The 22,444-nt window shown below is 36.2% G+C and overlaps 1 protein-coding gene across 6 annotated transcripts in view; it reads right to left on the bottom strand.

The window, feature by feature from the left end:
* The window catches only part of LOC143225335 (uncharacterized), a 331,508-nt gene that overhangs the window by 23,181 nt on the left and 285,883 nt on the right, over window positions 1-22,444 (bottom strand). The gene's annotated exons all lie outside the window — the stretch shown is intronic.

Below are 22,444 nucleotides of genomic sequence, written 5' to 3'. Positions count from 1 at the left end.
GATTTATCTTGCTTCTCACGAGAGTTTACGCGACTTATTCAGTTTATTTACCTATTAATTAAGTTTTCTAAACCTAACAATATTTTCGCGCTAGATACGCGAGGGCTATCAGCTCACAGCGGCTCTAAATATGAGCCAGCAGACTAGAGGAAAGTCAGACAGTTAACATCAACCCACCGCCTACTCTTGGGCTACTCTTTGCCAAATAAAATTGTGATTTACGGTCACTCTTCCATAGCTCCCACGGTCCTAAACTACGAAGTCCGTTTTTACAGGAACGGGTTATAAACCACGAAGCCTTAATTTCACTGTCTGGGAATGCTAACTCCTAGGCCACACCTGATCTTCAGGAACAGTAAAACCGATCCAATCGGTCTTCTGTTAGTATACTCGATATTTAATAATCCCATTAATAAAATATCGTTCCTTAAGGCCGTTTATTCCCTTGTTAACTGACTTAGAACGCAAAAATTTAGAGTTCGATTCCCCGCAAACCGCAAGTAGAAAGAGTACAGTTAGCTCTTTGTGTACCTTTGAGCTAAAAACATAGTTTATCTTCTTTATAACACTACTCTGCAAAATTTCTACCTTAAATATCTTTGAAACGGCTGTTAAGCCCAAACATACATAACTGGTTATCTGTGCTCTGCCAACCGAGGTACCGAAAATTGATTTTAAACAGCAAACTTTGGGAGTCTGTCGTACAGACGCACGGAGCTGAATTAGTGAGTTTTATATCAATATCGCAATCTCGTGCTGGTTCTATTCACTATATCGTCGATATCTGTTTTTCAAATTAGCATGTCTCTTCTAAAAATGGCGACACTGTACTGCAGAATGAAGCCCTCCAACTATCGGTTTTTCAGTGGCGATATTCGTCCATGGAATAAAGCCCTCCAATTATAATTCTAACAGTGGCGACACTACAGTGAAAAAACGTGTTTTCCAGCTATAAGTCTGACGGTGGCAACGTTGCAGCTAAATTCAACCAAGAATCAAATACCAGCTGTGGAGAAATATGGTTGAAGAATACACGTATATATGTATACGAGCTTTTTAACTGGTGACAAAAAACACCTGGTGCTTTAGTACTAAAAGTTTCATAAAATAAAGCATATATTTTATGTTCAAACAAATACTGTCCCTGTCACTAACCTTCGCGATTTTGTTAAATCCATTTCTTTTTCAAATAAAAAATAATAAATAAATATAGATTCAATCTAACGTCTCTATCTGAAAACCCATCCCACAAAACATACGCGTCCTTTCAACCATAGGGGCGTTATAATGTTATCGTCAGTCCAACTCTTCGTTGGTAAAAGAGTAGCCCAAGAGTTGACGGTGGGTGGTGATGACTAGCTACCTTCCCTCTAGTCTTACACTCCTAAATTAGGGACGGCTAGCGTAGATAGCCCTCGTGTATCTTTGTGTAAAATTTGAAACAAACAAACAAAAAACAATCTGAAAAAAAAGATAATGTACATGGCTGTTTTTGTTGTGTGATCTTAAAATACAGAAACTCTATATATACGCGTTATTTTTCACATAACACATTGTACGAAATTTCGTAACATTGACACTAAACTGCCAGAATACTCAAAAAACAAACAAGTGAACACCATTATGAATCATATTTGATACAACTTTGTTGTTTTCAGATGATTTTTATATTATTAATTTTGCGTACCAAGACTGTCTGAAACTGAAAACCTCTTTCTGTTTTTAAGGTTGACAAGTAACAGGAAAATAGAAATGTTTTCCAATTCTTAACGACTGTACTTTGATCATGTTGAAATTGACCACTACATCACCTGTAGTGTAATTAACTGTTTCGTAGTTTCTTTATCCATGCAAACTATTATTATACTGTCAAGTCTATTGTGTGTACCTTTATCGTGAGATTATATTCATAGCGCGCATATCTGATTTACAAGTAATCAAACATATGTTCATTTAATCGTGCCGCTTCGATAGGTTTTATGTGGTTCCAAAACAATGAACACGATAAACAGAACTATCACTCGTCACCTAGGTTACGAAGGTTAAGTAACTTAATACACTCATTTATTTTGCTGGATATCACAACATGTTCAGTTTTGGAACTGTTCTGGAGAATTAGAATTTATTAAATTCCAGTTTGTATGCAGATAAAACTATCCAGTTGTTAAAGCGTGGTAATGTTTCATTTTCTGTTTTTCCCACGTAATCAATAAGTGAATCAGATTTCTTCGATGCACACAGAAACCTCAGTGTCCGGTCTTACGTGCTAATTTGTTTCGGTTTTTGAATTTCGCGCAAAGCTACATGAAGGCTATCTGCGCTAGCCGTCCCTAGTTTAGCAATGAAGGACAAGAGAGAAAGTGGGTAGTCATCACCATCTACCGAAACATAAACGCCCCTAACGGCTGGAAGAGCGAGTATATTTGGTAGGACGGGGAATTTGAACTTTCGATCCTAAGATTGCGAATCAAGCGCCCTAACCACCTGGCCATGTCGAGCCCACAGCAAATATATTCCATTGAGTACATTTAGGCTTAACAACAAAAGAAACAAATATTATTGGGTTTAATAAGCTCATTCCCCTTAGAAACTTGTGTAAAGATACAAAAGTCTATCTGTGGTAGTCGTCCCTAATAAAGTTAAGGTACCTATTCACAACACCCACCGCCAACATTTGGGCTACTTTTATCGTGTAATAGAATTTTCACGCCCAAAGGGCAAGATTTTTTCTCATTTTTTTATTGTTTCTTGGGCTACTCTTTTATCAAGTGGGACAGACTGAGACATTTTAACGTCCCCACTGCTGAAAGGTCGAGCATGTTTAGTGTGACAGTGATTCGAATTCGCGACTCTCAGATTACAAATCAAGCGTCCTAACCACTTGGTCATGCCGACCCCTTTTGTTTCGACAATGGGACCAGAAACACTCTATCCGCTAGGACAAACTCGACCTTAATTTAAAAACACAAGAATATGCTTGTTTACATAGCTTAAGAGATTTTTTTTCTTTCATTGATCCTCCCCCCCCCTCAACAATAAAACAAATTACAAACGACAACTTTGTTAAGAACCAGTCAAAAGGAAAGAAAACAGCTAACATTATGGATCACTGCTATTCTGCTTATCCATGGTTTTAGCATGTATTTAGCTTGAAAGCAAATTACATCAGAAATATATGATTGTGATCACAAAACATCAGATAGTCGGAGTTGGATTGTTTATTGTATTAAAATATAACTAAAACTGCCAACTCTCGCAGATATTTGTTTATTTTCCTAAAATAAATAGCAGAAAGATAGTTTTGTATTTCGAATTTGCTTCAAAAAACGTAATATTCCTGCCAATATGAAATACATATACACAAAACCTCAGATTTTATCATTTTTCAACAGTGCACAAGATGCCAGATGATCAAATGTCGGTTTTTCTGACTCACTTCTCTCTTTTATGTGATTTAAGCGTGGCCTAGTAACAAACGTACCAGTCCCGTGCATCTGAGGTATCATGGTTTGCGTCTCGTTAACGCAAGAACTTGCGGTCAAATTATACTACTCGGTCAGACAAGATTAGTTTAAGAGTTGGCGGTAAGTGCTGCTAACTATCTGTTTCCCCTCTAACCTGTCACTTCAAATTAAGGGCCGCACAGAAGTTAGTAGGGAATGGGGGTCTAGACAAGGGCAATCTTAATATGATGAGGCCCTTTTACAATACAACCCATTTAAATTGGAGACCCGAGACAAGATGGCCCAGCTGTTCCCCCCAACTGGGCAGCCCTTTCAAAATTAGGGACGGCTACTCTTTGGTAGCTTTTCGGGAAATTTCTAAAATACATACATTTACGAATGTTCTTATTACAAGGAAAGCAAACACAAACTTAATTTGAAATTCTACATCGAAGTCCCCCAGTGGGTCAGCATAAGTTTACAGAGTTACTTTGCTGAATCCATGGTTCTATTCTTTGTGGTTGACTGATGGCTAATAACCTATTACGTAGCTATACGCCAAAACAAACTACCTGTGATGTAAAACATGTTGTTTCCTCTCCCCTCCAATTGGTTTGTTTCTTTGTTGAAATTTCGAAAAACGTCACTGGATGGGTATCTGTCCCTAATTTTAAAGTAGTAGATTAGAGCTGATTACTCGTTACCAACAAATAGTGGGATTAGCCATGAGTTAATTATAAGGCCCCAAGGCTAAAAGGGTGAGTATGATAAGATTCGACTCTGCGACGCGCAGTTCCTCCTGGTGGGTCAGGAACGAGTTCGTGAAATTACAAACACTAAAATTCGGGATTCGACTTCCCAACATATACATTGAGACAATTTATCTATATATTATTTCAAATGGTTACTCAACTTTATTGTTTTTAACATTGCTGTAGGTAGCAGTTTTTGGAGAATATCTCAGGAAATTATTGAAAACTTTATTCTATGAGATTGAGTCTTGAGTAGTTTTAACAATAAATACATCAGTTGTACACATATATGCCATGCAAAAGTGGTTCGGCAAAATACCTGACAGGCCCTATCGTTTCCTACGGCCATGTTTAATATGCATCTATAATTGATTAAACACAGGGAACATACACAAATTAGACTTTACGGCTTTATAGTTTACAAATGTGTTAATATTAGTGGATACAATTGTTAATCCATCTTGTTTTATAGCATTAGTAAACGCTAAGAACTGCAAATTAAATTAAACTGTTTATAACTGGTGAACCATATATAAGTGGTAAAAACCAAACAGCCCATTATGTAGCCTTGTGGTTAATTCTAACAAAACAAACAATGCGTTCACTACATTCTGTCTATAGGGAGAAATCGAAACTGGAATATCAGTGTTCTGAGTCCACGAATTTCCACCGAATGATAACATTTTTGAAGCAAAAGTACAAAACTAATTACAGCGACCCAAAAGTTGTTTGTAGTTAAACGAGGCTTAGTTCAACTAAAACAAACTACAAGAAGTCGATCACATAGTCGTGCATAACAAGGCCTAGAGCATTAGTTAGACAGACCATATGACCAGTGTTGTTTGTTGTTGATGGGGATAGCTATACTTTGCTTTCAAATAATGTCTCATGGGTGTCGTAGAAGCCAGACAGTAGATAGACTACACATGATATATTTATACGAACTGATATACAGACCGTTTCCTCTAAAGTTAATCCTTGTCCAGTCGGCAAAAGGATTAGTGACTTTATACATATGGATCTCTAATCCATCCGGACGTACCGACGTATACTTCATTGATCTCTTTCATTCTTCTGCGTCATTAGTGTCACGAAAGAAAGTGAAGGTCAGAGGTCAAAGACGTGGCCATCGCGAAAACTGCAAGAAAAACATGATCGGTTCGATAACAAATGGATAACGAAGTAAATCATGGTTTTTCTACGTCACTTCCTGTTCCTTTGTGGTTTGTGCAACGCAGAGAGCAAGGGTGAACTGATGAGTGTAGAGAGAACGCTTATACTGAACAAGTAAAAGAAGGAGGGATTATCCCAGATTAAAGTCTATCCCCTTCCGTATCTAACTCCATGTTATGGGTGTGTGTGATAAACGATATTCACAGAAAGGAACTTTTGGTTTCGCTTAATTTTGAATACACTGCGGTTCAAACCACGTCTCTTCTTTAATTTTATAAATACTGGTGCCTTATTTAAAAAAAAAAAGAAACGTTATTGAGTGGCTACATTAAAATTGGCTTTCTTTAAAATTTTGCACTTCCACGTTGTCATAGTGTAGGTGAATTAATGAAATAAGATTTATTAAAGCGTCATCTGTCGTGTAAACTTGTGTAAACCTGATGCAGAGTCCCATGAAAGCTTGTGATCTGCCTGCCCCCTGGTGTATCCGTCTATTTCTTTACACTCGAGTGTCACTAGCAGTCTTTCACGTCATAATATCAGTTGTCGCATCACTGAGATCTTTGTAATGGCGAGAAGAATATCGTAACGATCATCTATCGAGAAGAAAACACAAAACAATCACTACATCGCCATGATAGAAGAAACACCATCCAATTAATGTACTCCCCAGGCCACATCTAAACTCTTTAAAAACAGCAGGAGAATTCTGAATCTAAGTCACTGGGGACGAAACGTTCATCATGTCTCAAGGGCGGCAGAGATTTAGTGTTACGGAACCTAATATTACTTCAAACAATGATAAAAGATCAGAACAATCGTTATAACAACCTTGAAGTTGCCGACATCCATTAAGTTCTGTAGCTCGACGTATGTAGTCATGTGCCACGCGATTGCATCCCTGAACGCGCGAGACACGTGCACCTCAAGCAGAGTCGTTCACAAAGTTATCTTCACAAGTCTCTGTGGAGAAACAGGAACGTTTGTAGTTCTTGTCGGTTCGATGTTTTTCTGTAGAACCTTATAATTTATCTTTTATTCTCCAAGGGACTAGACTTTATGGGCCTTCTGGTACTTTCTAGAAAGGTGGCCGTCTGAAATGAAATCGCTCACTTTTGGCTTATAATATAACTAAGGTCTCAATGGAGTAAAATTTGGAATCCTTCCATATTCTTTATTTCCAAGAAGAACCTCAAGGTGGATAATTTAAAAAGCAACAACAACAAAACGGGGATACGGGGAAGAAGCTGTCTCCAGACGTGTGGTGTCTCTTCCCTTTGAGTATTTTCTTTACCGTCGGTGTCTTACGTAAAGAGAAAACTAAATGATAGCGAGTGAAAACTGAGTACGTTCGTTGATGATACGTCTTAACCCTAGAATTACAGATGGGAATTGATACAATCTCATCAGTTTTTTGTAAACATTTTTCTAAACTATTTATACACATTCTGTGGGTTGCGGGTTCTGTTAACTACGGTGTTCTTAACAGCATCCACGAGTCACACAAAGCAAATATTAAAAATATATACTAACGATATTACATCTGGACCTACTAATTGCTGGTCGGGTCCCCATGTACTTTATACAGTAAGTGATATCACTCATATATTTGATCAGTTCCTTAAAATGAATATTGTATTTTTTATCTGTTTATTTTGTTTCTAGTTAGAGGCTACACAGTGGGCTATCTGTGCTCTGCCCACAATAAATATCGAAAATTGGTTTATATTGCTGAAAGTCCACAGACATGCCGCTGTGCCACTGGGGAGGGGGCTAGGTATTGTAATAGACTAGACGCGAATGGTGCAATATGTGGACGTCACTGGCAGCGAACGGTATAAAAATAAGTGGGTGATTTGAGGGTCAGCTCTTTGATAAACACACAATGACTTGTTATATGTCTAGACAGGATTCGCATGACCACAATTATAAACTTGAAGGTGAGAACGCTTAATACTTTATTATTACCAACCGTTTTCATAAAAAGTTACACAACGAGATACTTGCACATTGTCGACCCCTGAGTTTGAACTGATAGACTAGAGGGATGGCAGATGGTCAACAGCACACACCGCCATCTTTTGGGCTACTCTTATATGTTCCAATAATGGAATTTATCATTCTCTCTCACAGTGTACACAGATAGAATCAGGCACACCAACCACTTGGCCACGCTTGACTCACAACAAAGGGACAAGAAATTAAACAATAATAACATAAATAGATTTCAAACAATATGGTCCGGCATGGCCAGGTGGTGAAGGCACTCGACTTTTAATCTGAGGGTCGCTGGTTCGAATCCTCGTCACACCAAACATGCTCGTCTTTTCAGCCGTGGGGCGTTATAATGTTACGGTCAATCCCACTATTCGCTGGTAAAAGAGTAGCCTAAGAGTTGGAGATGAGTGGTGATGACTAGCTGCTTTCTCTGTAGTCTTAAACTGATAAATAAGGGACGGCTAGCGCAGATAGCCCTCGTGTAGCTTTGCGCGAAATCAAACCAAACCAAACAACAATATAGTAAAAACAATTACAAAAGTTTTGGAAAATATTTTACAAAGGGTTAGTATCAAATCAAGAACACCGTTGCAAGTTGCTTTTCTAGAATGGGTTAGGTAACGCCGCCCTCTCATACGACACCCCCACAATTCTGGAAGTACAACTTATAATACCACTTTAATCCTTTAGTGAATGCATACTCATTCATACGTGGTTCAGCAATGAGGACGTACAATTCTCGAAAATTCGGGTTTTCATATATACGGTTGGCACAGTGCAAATAGCCCATCTTCTAGCTTCATACTTAGCAGCAAACAAACTTAACATGTGCGATTTACGAATAATATTTTACGAGGCTCACGAAAATGCAGTAATAAATTAGAGGACAAGTCAAGTTTATTAGTTCGACTTTTCTAGTCATCAAATGTTCACATTAGTGTGTACATGAAATATCTCTCGCGTGTTTCAAAAACAAAATAATTTCCTTGGATAAGTTCGCTCTCTCTCACTCGGAATTTGGGTGATCGTATGTACCCTGGAGGGTCAGGTACACTTTGTCCTCTTCCTCCCTCCCTCACTTTCATGATCGTGCAGTATGAGTAGTTATAGGTACTACTTTAGGGTCAGAATGGTCTGTATTTACTCCGACCTTTTTCAGAGCAATGTCCATGTTCTATTTTCGTACATTTATCGATATGATTTTCCCTATCAGTGGGAAGTCTAGTTTGATGGTGGCTTTTGTTTTGAATTTCGCGCAAAGCTACACGAGGACTATCTGCGCTAGCTGTCCCTAATTTAGCAGTGTTAGACTAGAGAGAAGGCAGTTCTAGTCATCACCACCCACCGTTAACTTTTGGGCTACTCTTTTACCAACGAATAGTGGGATTGACTGTAACATTATATCGGCCCCATGGCTGAAAAGGCGAGCATGTTTGACGTGACAGGGATTCTAACCCGCGACTCTCGGATTAAGAGTCGATCGCCTTAACCACTTCGCCATGCCGGGCCCCGTAGATAAGTAATATGTTTATGTGTGTGTTTTAGCACTCTTTCCGTTGTGTAGATACGTACCCCGTATTTTAGCGTCGCAGTGAACTGGCTAAATACAAATTTTCATATATTTAGTAAGAAAATGTTAGTTTCTTATAAACCAAATATGTTACATACAATAAAGTTGTATACAATACAATCAGTCTTCCTTATACATTCAACAAGATATGTTTTATAGTCCTTTAGACTTTTTTTTTCAAGTAAAAACCTTTACCTCATAGCTGCGTCATATCTTGGCCGATATCAGATCTAATTATAGTTTGGAACTCAGGAGGTCAAACCTTTGAGATTGACCACACCCAAGATCTCACAGATTAATTCCTTCTGATCCAGCTTAAAATAATTTCAATTTGATGGTAGGCTGGAAAAAGCCCTGATGAGTAATAAAATTATATCTGGTGTAAGCAAGGAAAAATACAGCTAATAAAAAAGGGGAAAAAATGTATCACAAAATAATTTTCTCTAATCTTGCCTAAAGTATTTTTAGGTACCGCTTGTATTCAAGATCCAATGGGAACAAAAAAACGAGGTTTTCAGGCTAAGCTGTCTTTCTTATGCAACATTAAATACAAAATATAACCCACTAGTTTTGGGTTAGACTTAAACAATGATGCTTTCCGTCAGACGTTCTTATGGTGTAAAACATATGAAACGTGATTTTTTGTTTATTTCACAAGTATATATATAACAAAGGAGCGGTAGAGAAGAAACTGAGCTGTTTCTGCTCATTGGTTTTTTTATTTTTCTTATGATTTGTTTGGCTGTTATTAAGCTACACACGGGTCTCAAACTCCTGTTTTAAGCGTTATAAGCTGGCAGATTACAGCTGAGCCAGTGAGGAGGGTGAGGTAATTGTATTTTTAAACTTATCGAATTTACATAATTTCTGAGAAATGTGACTTAAAAATGTACGCTCATTACGTTATCTAGGCACTAACTATGTTAAGTGAAGTGCACTTTTTTTTTCCTTTCCATACTTAAGTCGGCTAACTAGCCCAAGATTTAGTTCTCATTATGCGTTTGTCAATTTCATTTATATTTAATCATGCCCAATTACGAACCCTGAACTGTGAGTAAAACGAAGAAATTGGCTACATCAAAAAGGATCGAAGTAAAAAATAATTAATACACAACTCTTAACCTAACGGAAATATTCTGGCAGTGTTCATGCGAGAGATTCGGATATGCCTCATTAGGCATGCAGTACGTGCTCTGCTAAACGTTTTGTTGGTTTGTGTAAAAACCTGATAGCCGATATATCCACGATAACAGAGACCCACTGTAAGCGTGGGTGAACGTGGCTTGAGCCCATGTCTTTTCGTCTTCCTCAGGTCTCGTTCGTTGTGAAAGAGAAGAGGTTTGAATGGATCCGTTGTTATTGGTTATTATAGAAACTTCAATGACATACATTGTAGGTCACGGAGGTGAATAGGTTCTCAGAGACCTTTCATCTGGGAAGAAGAACTTTGTACTGTCTTTCAAGAGGGACGTACAGAGATGAGTGATACCAAAGAACATCATTGGTCGACTCATCTTTTCTGTGAAGTTTGTATCATCGTCAGTTTGATCAGTATCAGGTTTTTTTGACTTGTAGTTTGTCATCTCGAGCCATTATTTAAAAGATTGTACCGATTGTAATACAAACACATTCTCTTGTTCAGGGTTTCAAGCTAAAAAAAAAAACTCCCAACAAATATTACAAAACAATCAAAACCTTATCTAAAGTAATACAGTAAAAAACATATATAAAAAACTTATAGATAATACTTTGTTGATTTCTGCTACGTGTTTTGTTTTCCTTATTGACTTAACATCTCTGCAGTGTTTGAATAACTTCGTTTGTTTTCATAGAGACTGAATTTTGTATTGGTTTTCAAGCTTATTTATTGAACCAACAATTGTCTCTTTAGAGATATTAAATAATAAACAATCACTAATGCAGAGATACCAATAATGTTGAATCTTTTGAGTCTCTGTTTTCTTTCTTTTTTTGTAACAGTTAGATATACCGATTTCTACAGTATCATTTGGCTATGAAAACATGTTAAAATATCGATGGCCAGTCGAAACATAGTTTTAGCACTGTCACTGAGTTACTCTGATTTCGAAAAACTCTACCCCCCATTAGTAACCTCAGAAAAACAAAAGTCAAAGAAAGACATGGATTTTTTAGTCTGATTTTCTAGTTGTCCTGCACTCCTTGCAAGAAACCCAAAGTTCTATATATAAATATCTCAAAAATATGTAGCACTAAAAATGCTTGTGTTTTATCATTTCATCAGCACACAAGATGTATAATTTAACATAGTTTTTTATTTCTCTCTCATAATCGAAATGGTAAATTTCTGAGAAAAATAATATAATTAGCTTCAGGTTGTTCTTATAGTTACCACATGACACTGTAACCCTAGAAATGGGCAAACGAATGACAGTTAAAGAAAATTACCCGTGTTTGAAAGAAAATAAAGAAAACATAATACAAGAGACTGGATAATAAAAAACAGAAACTAGTAAAGATAACAAACTTAAATAAAATCATAAATGCTAAGAAAACAGAATATTTTTCCTTGTTGAAGGTTTGTTCGTGCGTTTAAAACACACACACACATATACTGTAGTTAATAGGACTGATTCGTCGGGTAATGCATTATTAAATCTTTTTCTCCATTGACACTACATGCCAAGTCATCAGGTAGAGGACAGCGGTAAGACTGTGGACTTACAACACTACAATTAGAGGTTCTATCCCTCATGTGGGAAACAACAGGTAGTCCAGTATGGTTTTTGCTCTCTATACACACTGTGTATTTTATATAAATACTTTTCTGAATTACTAGATAAGTATATTGAAATACATATAAAGCATTCAGAATACATTTCAAGTGAAGCTGTTAGTTCTAATAGCTTAGAAATAGTACGATAATAAGGCAAAGCTCTTAGTTCTAACAGTTTAGAAATAGTACGAAAATAAGACAAAGTTGTTAATTCTAACAGTTTAGAAATAGTACGATAATAAAGCAAAGCTCTTAGTTCTAATAGTTTAGAAATAGTACGAAAATAAGGTGAAGTTATTAGTTCTAATAGTTTAAAATAGTACGATAATAAGATTCCGCCAGTTTCAACACTCTAGTAGCACACGGGTTCAGTTCATTTCTAATTCACGACATTCGATATTGGAAACTTAACCCAGGTTGTCTCTGCCATCGGCGGAGTAACACTTATTTCTGTTACACTTTACAAATATGTTAACTTGATGACATTTTAGTCCCCAAAGACGAACCCTATATTTTAGACGATCGTTCGGGTTTTCAGGGTTTAACAAGCCCAATAGGGAGCGATATAGCTAACTGGCACGCCCGAAAGGTCCTCGAATAAAAAGAATCGTCCAAACTAATGCAATTCGAATGAAAACTAAAATGACCGGAAACATGGCTGCGTCTTCAGAGGATAAACGTTTCCCTGTCAAAATTGATTTAGTGTCTAGTTTTGATGCTGTACACGGGGGGTTTGTGAGACGGTGATCATGGCCCCATTACTAAGAAATTGTCTCATTAGTAACATCCCCTTCCATCCAGATGTCCACTGTACATAAAGACCTTAAGATTTATAACGATCCTAGTGACGATGAAAGACACCAAGCGGAGAAATTTCAGATTAAATTTCCTACTTTACTCTGGATATATATATATATTTTTTACGTGGTGTAACCATAGTAACATACATCAATACAACACCGTAAAAAGAGTTGTGAAGAGTTATATTGCTTTTGATTCGATACCCGAATGATTTAATTGCTTGTGTTGGATATATTTTAGCAACAACCAAAGAAGGTATTTCCAAATATAATCTGTCTCGTTCAAGTAACTTAAAAGTAGACATAAGTACAGTCTAATTTGTTCATAATCCAAAACACGTAATCTAATTAAATCCACTTTAACACTTTTGAAAACACAATTCGAGTATTTTTAAACATAAAATCCAAACTTGAACACAAGAAAATCTTATCTTGATCACGTTACAAGTCAATAATTTCAAACTTAAAATTCAATCGCGCATTGAAATGTGTATATGAATAAAAGATGACATGAGGCTTGTTTTTATTTCACGTATTGCTTTCACAAAAACAGCTTTATTTCTTTATTTCTCAGTACAAGTGAGCTTGCATAAATTATCGAAGAACGTTTCAAACAAATCCCGATAAAGCAATACTTAAAATCAGAAGCAGCTGAGCCTAAATATTTTTCAAAATTTTCATAACACGTTACATCGTATTAAGTAAGAAAATTAGTTTCTTAATAACCTTATTAAAACATGACAGCTAATTTGATTCATTATAACGAATTAAGAACGTTTAAAAGCAGTACAAACTAACTTATACAGGTACTTCAACGGTAGGGCAGGCGTTGTTTTTTTTCATGCTTACGCGTTAACTTCTTACCATTTCTATGGCAAATTAGGTTTTGATTTTTCGAAAATAAGAAGCAAAAGCGGGCTGTTCCCCCCATTTATAGAAAAAAACACACCAAAACAAACAACGGTTTGCTGATGTGCTCTTTCTGTAACCAGTATCTCCCATCTCTTCATTAGAAAGCCAATTAATCAAATTTGTGTTTATTATTCTTAAAGTCAAGATAAACGGCCCGGACAGAGAAATAATCCATTTTCTTCTACCCGTGTGACGAATCTAAGCTTTATCAGCACTGAGGCGGTAATTATAACTATTATAAATTAAGTTAAAATATTTTGTACACACGATATGGTAATAACCAACAAATTAGAATAAACAAACTAACAAAACAGCTAAACAATGAACATTTAATATTAACTTACGATTGTCTTATATCATAAATAATCGCTAACTTGAAGATATGTAAGATAAAGGGATGAACGTAAAATCGCTTAGTTTAATAAGATTTATCTGTTCCTGGGATAAACTGATGTTCCCAAGAAACTACTCACTAGGAAACTTCAGTTTCTCTAAACAAACTGGTGGAAGACAGATCGAGGTTTGAGAAGGTTTTATATGATGGCAAGTTTATTAAGGACTAACCGTCACACTTATAACACTTCTAAAGTTGAAAGTGCTAAGCTTATTCTGTGGCTTATCACGGTTTGAATCTTGGACTTTCAGAATTGAAGCTCAACATGTTAACTACTATGGGCTACACCCGAACTGCTCTTGGACTTTCCACGTTATTGCTGGTAAGGTTTCAGCGCTTTAATAAATTAATTAGAGTAAGTCTTTCGATTGAGTGTTTGATTACTTCCAATGTGGAGTTTGGTGAAAACGTAATGAATGGAAGGCGTTTAAAAATAATTCTGCAATGTATTTCTCGTGAAATCATTTCATTACTTTGATGTGGGTGAAAATAAACACTTAAAGTACGTTTAAATGCACTTTCCCAAACTTCCTTTGAACGACATATCGGTCTAGAAGAACAAAACACTTATCTTCTTAAACAAATTCATAACAGCTTATATAGCGGGGTTATAGTTTTTGTTGCGTGATTTTGTTTTTAGGGGTGTTTCGTTAGTTTAATAATGATGAATAATGTCGACAATAAGTTCTTTACTTCATGAGCCTTGAGATTAAAAGAGTCTGGTGAGTGGGAGACTGTTATCAGTGTTTCACGTTCCTCATCTTGACATCGAGGTGAAAGAACGTGCCCAACAAGCTCCAATTATTGTTCTTCATACTGTTAAAAGTTTAGCATTAGCAGCTGTTAAGAAAAAGATTTCTTTTCGTATCTCTATCACACGTGTTGTATAAGCGAACCCTCAGAATTCGTATTTTTTGCTTGGAGTGACGTCAGTGTATTATAACAGACACACAAATAGATATACGTGATTTTTAAAATGTTTCACATTTTACATTTTGTACGGTCTAGACGGCTATTTTTGGTTTGCTCGTGCACAAAGACACCAGTATATAGCTTAGCTGTTGGTGGAAAAACAAAACAAAAAGAACAACAACGTGAACACCCTAGGCATTTCGAAAACTTATGTTTGTTTATAGTTAAGCATAAAGCTGCACAATGAGCCATCTGTGCTCTGCCCATCACGGGTATCGAAACCAGGTTTCTACCATTGTAAGTCTGTAGGCGTAAGGCTGTGCCACTCAGGGAGCTCGAAAACTTAATAGCGCATGATGAATTCATTTTATTAAAACATATTAAAATACACAAAATTTATTTAAAACCACACCTTAAACACAAATGATAAATATGTTCATACTTAATACAAAGTATTTGGACATATGTGTTCCTATTATTTATTTTAATCATCGTAAACCACTTGACAACAGAGATAAGAGAAATAGAACTACTATGTTTCTTAGGAAAACGTACAGTACACACCGAACTATCTCAAAATCACTGTCTATATTTATATATCAGAAATTACACCCCATCAGCTTCTATAAAAGTATATGATTCTCAATCTTGAATCATAAACAGAGGACACTCAATTTGTAACAAGAAGGTCACTCTATTAATAGCGTGCATACCTCCGCCAAGCAACGTTCATCACACACGGCTCTTAAAGATACAAAAATCTGTCTGTATGTCCGTCGTTATAAACTGACACGCTCCACTTTGGCATGACAACGAGAAATGATATTCTAGATGTGTCCATCATGTCTCAACAAAATATGATCGTTTCTGACTGAGACATGGAGCAAAAAATAGTATGCAAAATCGATCCCTATGTTAACAGATAGGGAATTTTTAGATTTGTGAGAATATGTTGTAACTTTAACCCTCCAAAAACTAATGCCTTCTAAGATGTATCATAATCCAAATGTTTACCAAGTTTCATACAAATCCATTTATCCGTTTGCGAGAAATCTTAGTGACAACACACACACACACACACACACAGGGCTTAAAACATAACCCCTACCCATCCTTGGTTGCAAATCTAACAACCGTTCCATTGAAATAATGAGTTTCTATAGTCTTAAAACTTGTGTGACTGAACACGCTGTGAGCGTTTATTGATAAAGGGTGAAGGATATACAGAACATTGGAAAACAACTATAATTGCACATTCCTGTCGCGTTCACCTATTAACCCCAGCCTCACTTTACTGCCTGAGTGGGAACTTTAACAACTCTGGGAGAGATGTAAAGGTAAAATCTAGGTTAGGCCTACTTTTCAAATCTACAGTGATAAAAACAGTAAGAAGTTCATGTGTTTCTTTGTTGTCTATTACTGATCAAAGTGAGCCTTTATTTGCATAACATTTAAAGAACACTGATGCTACCAGCTCATGTTTCTGAAATATCTGGTAGACAAGATACTAAACGTATGAAGCCAAATCGATCATTCGATTCACTAGTTGTCACTGAATTATACTGGGTTCGGGGAATTCCACCCTTTGTCAGTAACTCAGGGCTGAAAAACCAAGGCTATGCTTCATATAGTCGTGAACTGTATACTGTATGTATAATACATAGTTGTGAACTGTATACTGTACGAGGTCTGTTAAAAAAAATACGCGAACTGTTTGAATTGCGCGGCTCCAGTTGGTTCCAGAGGAATTCGCTTGGTGTCGCTAGGTTCACACAGATCAGCTGATTACGACGCCATTTCCCGATTGCAGATATCTTCATTTGTGTATTAGCTACGCGGTTTTAAGTGAAGTGCGATATTTTCGTTTGGCGGATTTCAGAATGAATGACCTGAAGGAGCAACGACTTGCTGTGAAATTTTGTGTTAAACTTGAAAAATCTGCGACTGAAACTTTTGCTATGCTTAACACGGCTTACGGTGATGTTGCTATGAAGCGTACGGCATGTTTCAAGTGGCATGAACGTTTTAAGGATGGTCGACAGTCCATTGAAGATGATGAGCGTCCTGGACGTCCTTCCACGTCAACTGACGACCCACACGTCGACAAAATCAACACCCTGGTGCGGGCAAATCGACGTCTGACTGTCAGGGAGCTTGCTGAAGAGTGTGGGATATCAGTTGGATCTTGTTACGAGATTTTGACCGAAAAATTGAAGATGCACCGCGTTGCTGCAAAATTTGTGCCTCAGAACTCGTGAGTTTTTGGCCAAACACTCGATCACTGTTCTTCCCCCCCCCTACTCACCTGAAGCTTGCTCCTTGCGATTTTTTTCTTGTTCCCCAAACTCAAAAGACCCTTGAAAGGAAGAAGATTTGAGACGATTCCCGAGATTAAGGCAAATGCGACGAAGGAGCTGGAGGACATTACAAAAGAAGCGTACCAGGACTGTTTCAACAAGTGGAAACACCGTTGGGATAAGTGTGTGCGTTGGGGAGGAGAGTACTTTGAAGGGGTCCCAGACCTGTAACTTCTAAATAAAGTACATTTTGTTTTATGACGTCAGTCCGCGTATTTTTTTGAACAGCCCTCGTGTGTGTAATATCTAGAGGTGAGCTGTACACTGTACGAGTAATATGTAGAGGTGAACTGTATACTGTACGTGTAATATGTAGAGGTGAACTGTATACGGTATGTGTAATATGAAGAGATGAATTGTGTATTATATGAATGTAGTTTTAGTTGTCTTTCTTTCAGCACAGTAAACTTATATTTATTGATAATTTCATGGATTCACATTTTCTATATCTTGTCTCATGAAGAATAAAATAATATCAATAAAATCTACTGTTCGACTTCTGTGTACGTATAGTGAAAACAGTTAAAGTTTCACTTATAGAATATAGATTCATACTATAGACATTAATCACTAGAAGTCTTACCTTCCGTCCTTGTCCAGGAATTCTGACGAGAATTGGAATTTCCCTATATTAGTATAGCCCAGTGGGAATTGGGATTATAGTGTTAATACTGAGATTCATATAAAATACAATCAGAAAATGCTAAATAAATTAGCAGTAAGTCATTGCTACTCGACCTATATAACCTTGACCTTTGAAGAGACTCATCATAAAGATAGGAATGAGTTTCATTTACAAAACACAACATAAAAACCTGTTCCGTTCTATCAAACTACTGGTGTGATCCACCTAAAACATATTTTCTAAGCTTTTTAACACGCATTGTGTCATACGCTCTACACCATGACAGAGGCTAATAATGATATTTTCCGTACAAACTGATTACCTATAGAAATATGAGCACAAATATTTCTATGAACGTCTGTTACGTAGTTGTGATGACAATTCCATCTGACAAGACGTAAAATATTTGTGACATGTCTTTACAATCCCTCACATAGCTAGTCCAGATAGCGTACACACATCTTTCAGACAGAACGATCAAATATTTCTAAGAACACAGATGATTCAAAGGGTTAACTCCCTGTTATGAAAGTGAACCATGACCAGATGGGATACAGATAATGCATGGTTTTATCGCCAGCACCAGCTAACCCTGTGAACACCAGCAGCAAGCTACTTGTAACCAGTACAGAGGAAGTACTAAATTTGAACCACTGATCACTTAACCAAGCAAGTCACATGTCGTTTAGTGAAGGAGCTGTCTTTCAGTAAGCAGCAGTATTTGCCCCAGAACAAAAAAGTTCATTTTTCGAAAACGCTCGGGTTGTGGATTCTGTATCGTTTAACAATCGGTAAAGATGATAAAGACAGGAACTCGTATTAAATAAAACTATTAATCAATATTTGTGTATGTTCGGGCAAGATAATATCTACCATATGAGTACTTATAAAATATGTCTGCGGACTTACCGATAGAAACTTGATTTCGATACCCGTGGTGGGCAGAGCACAGATAGCCCATTGTGTAACTTTGTGCTTTATAACAAACAAACTTTCTTCATGTGTCATAGTACTTAGTAATACAAGTAACGCATTCCTTGTGTATGTATATCGACACACACACACAGAGGCGAATTTGTATATTGTATGGTTCTCCACATGATTTGACCAACTGAACTGTGCCGTATAAGTATCCATATATTGTGGCCATATGGTCTGCATATTTTATAACGACTCATATGGTAAATATTACCTTGCATGAACAAACACGAATGTCGGTTAATAGTTTTATTTAATACGAGTTCCTGTGTTTATCTTATCATCTTTACCGATTGTTGAACGATACAGAATCCACAACCCGAGCGTTTTCGTAAAATGAACGTTTTTTCTTCGGGGACAAATATTAAATTCAAATACATTGTCAGAATAGGAGATATATTGACTGTTCAACAAACTTTAAGCAACCCTTCCGTCTGATGACGTTCCCATGAAAATTCTTCAAATGTATACAACGTGACAAGTAACGTTTTAATCAACAGTTTTCTATATTACGTCCACGAAGCTCACATACCCATCTTTTGTTCTCTAGTGACCTGTTTTTTCAAACCACCCACCCACCCATTCACTACCCTAAATGAGACAACAACATAGTTTAAATATGTCATTTTTACTCAATCTGTTTACTTTATGAATGACGTTAATCACATGTGTTTCCTTTTGTGATTGAAGGATGCCGAAACAGTAAAAGGTTTCTGTGAAACTTAGCCGGATACTACAAAATAAACTACTGTTGGAACACATTTGATCGGGAAGTGATGTTGAAAATGAAGCTTTAACACACCTTTAAACTTACGTTGTGGTCAATTTAAAGGTTACACAGGACGGGGCGGATTCCATTTTGTCACAGGTCTAGAAACACAAGTCCACATATTGAAGAGCTTTATACAAATTACTTCTATCGGATCTCTCCGGATAAGACATCCAGAAATTGTTTCGGATTGCTTTGCTTTAAAATTTAAAGTAAAACACATTGTAATTAATTTTAAGACTGCTTCGATTGCAAATTCATATAGACAAACTAGTCGACTCCATTGCCATCACACAGCTACGTCACAGACAGTATTCTCTCTCAACAATGATCAAACTGCTAGCATCAAAAGACGAGAATTTACCACCTAAACCCACCAGACTCGTCAAAAGAAATACAGAGAACCATTCCTACAGATACATTTAAATTAACATTCGAAATAAAATGTAATTAATTAACACACACACACATATATAGGAAAGTTCAACAAAACCGAGACAATCCCATTTCCAATCACGCAGATCTACAAATACTTGATATATTAAGATACAAACAATGTTTTGAATTATTCAGATATTCTATTGATAATGTTTTTCAATAAAAGAAACCACACTTAGTGAAAACTAAATAGCTCATTCAAATACTACTTATCATACAAATACTGACATCTGACAAAATAAAAACATGTATTTAACATATTTAAAACACGCAAAACACAAAATTACAAAAGTAGACAATTATTAAAAATATAAAACTGCAGGACTAATAATATAGATCATTGTTAAACACCAACTACTGTAGGACTAATAATGAAGATCATTGTTAAACACCAACTACTGTAGGACTAATAATGTAGATCATTGTAAAACACCAACTACTGTAGGACTAATAATGTAGATCATTGTAAAACACCAACTACTGTAGGACTAATAATGTAGATCATTCTTAAACCCCAACTAGTGTAGGACTAATAATGTAGATCATTGTTAAACATCAACTATTTTAGGACTAATAATGCAGATCATTGTTAAATACCTACTACTGTAGGACTAATAATGTAGATCGTTGTTAAATACAAACTACTGTAAGACTAATAATGTAGATCATTACTAAACAACAAGTACTGTAGGACTAATAATGTAAATAATTATTAAACAACTACTGTAGGACTAATAATGTAGATCATTGTTAAACAACGACTACTGTAGGACTAATAATGTAGATCATTGTTAAACAACTACTACTGTAGGACTAATAATGTAAATCGTTGCTAAACACCAACTAGTGTAGAACTACTAATGTAAATCATTGTTAAACACCAACAAGTATAGGACTAATAATGTAGATCATTGTTAAACAACGACTACTGTAGGACTAATAATGTAGAATTTATGGATGTTATAAGATGTTGTCCTTCAACTGGTTATGAACAAATATTTTACCTGTTGGTTTTTAAATTAAAAACTTAATCATCTGTATAATGTTTACACCACCTTTCTTGTTTATTTACCAGAAACTTGGACCAGATCCTTCAATTCTTTTACTGTAAGTTAGAAAAAAAAACACAAATGAAATGTTTTAAATAATTGATTCATGTCTGAAAATTATCAAGTGTGTCATTTTAGTTTTCTTTAAGTCCAGGTTTGGTTGTTTTGAATTTCGCGCAAAGCCACGAGAGGGCTATCTGTGATATCCGTCCCTAATTTAGTAGTGTAAGACTAGAGGGAAGACAGCTAGTCATGACCACCCACCGCCAACTCTTGGGCTACTCTTTTATCAACGAATAGATGGATTGACCGTCACATTATAACGCCCTCTCTTCTGAAAGGGCGAGCATGTTTGGTGTGACGAGGATTCGAACCCGCGACCCTCAGACTACGAGTGGAGCGCCTTAACCAGTTAGTCGTGCCAGGCCTTAAGTCCAGGAATAATGTTCTCTCCTTCTTCCTTGTTTGTGATAGTGAGATGTTTAGGATAAAAAATGTGATTAGACAAAGTGCAGCATTCACATTTCTTGTTGATATTTAGTACTTCCTTTCGCCGGAAGACTGTTTGTTTTCTTCTTTTTTTGACTCGGGGAAAGTAGCTTTAAAGCAGCTTGTCGCTTCTATTTTTATAAATATTTTTAAGGGCCTTTTTTACTCGCAGTTCATTTCGAAATAAAGAAGCGTTCCCACGCTCTCGCTTGAAAGAAATACGGCATTGTTTCCAAATCTGTGAAGACAGAACAGGACCAAGACAATGCCAGCAGTCGTAATATTACCAGAAAAGATAAACCAATAACAGTATTTTGTAATATTGAAGAAAGAATGCACCAATAATAACGAAATAGTAAAGCTCTTAACTTTTTTAATATTGTTAGGTACCCAAGAATATGACAAAATTAAATCTCTCTTCCAGTGGATGTTAATGATAATTAGAACTAAAATAATAATTTACTGTTCAGTATCAGGGCATTATACTATAACATTAAACTCGTAGCCTACAATGATTATTAAATTTATTTATTATCTAAATGTGTACTTTAGTAGAATAATTCGTAAAGTCTGTAATAAAAGTGTACACTGGCATAATAGTTTGTTAAAAATATTTGTATCTTACATAAGGGGGCGCTTTAGCCTAATATCCCTTAAGGCTTATACTTGTTTAATAACAGTAAATAGTAACCTAACAGTGTTTTGTAGGCTGCTTTACTAACAGACTTTTTTTTAAATTTCAGTCTAAAAATGTTCGGTTTTATTATAAAAAAATTGTTTTAGAGAGTAGTAAACCCGCACAACGGGATGTCGAGACGTGTAAGTTAACATAATAAACCCCTTGGCTTACAATTATTGATGTTTATTAATGGTATACATGACTGTCGTTTGAACCATTTGTACCTCAAGGCCCACTTAGTTATTTCGCACATGTAAAAGGCCCACTTTTTAAAGCTAAGTTCACCGACTACAATCAAAGGTATCCATCATTCCACTTCATATATCTCATTTTCATCTTCTGCTATCACAG

The sequence above is a fragment of the Tachypleus tridentatus genome, chromosome 9 (genome assembly GCF_004210375.1).
Source record: "Tachypleus tridentatus isolate NWPU-2018 chromosome 9, ASM421037v1, whole genome shotgun sequence".
In the NCBI taxonomy this organism is placed as follows: domain Eukaryota; kingdom Metazoa; phylum Arthropoda; class Merostomata; order Xiphosura; family Limulidae; genus Tachypleus; species Tachypleus tridentatus.
Note: the sequence above shows the minus strand (reverse complement) of the source record. Positions and strands in the feature narration are given on the sequence as shown.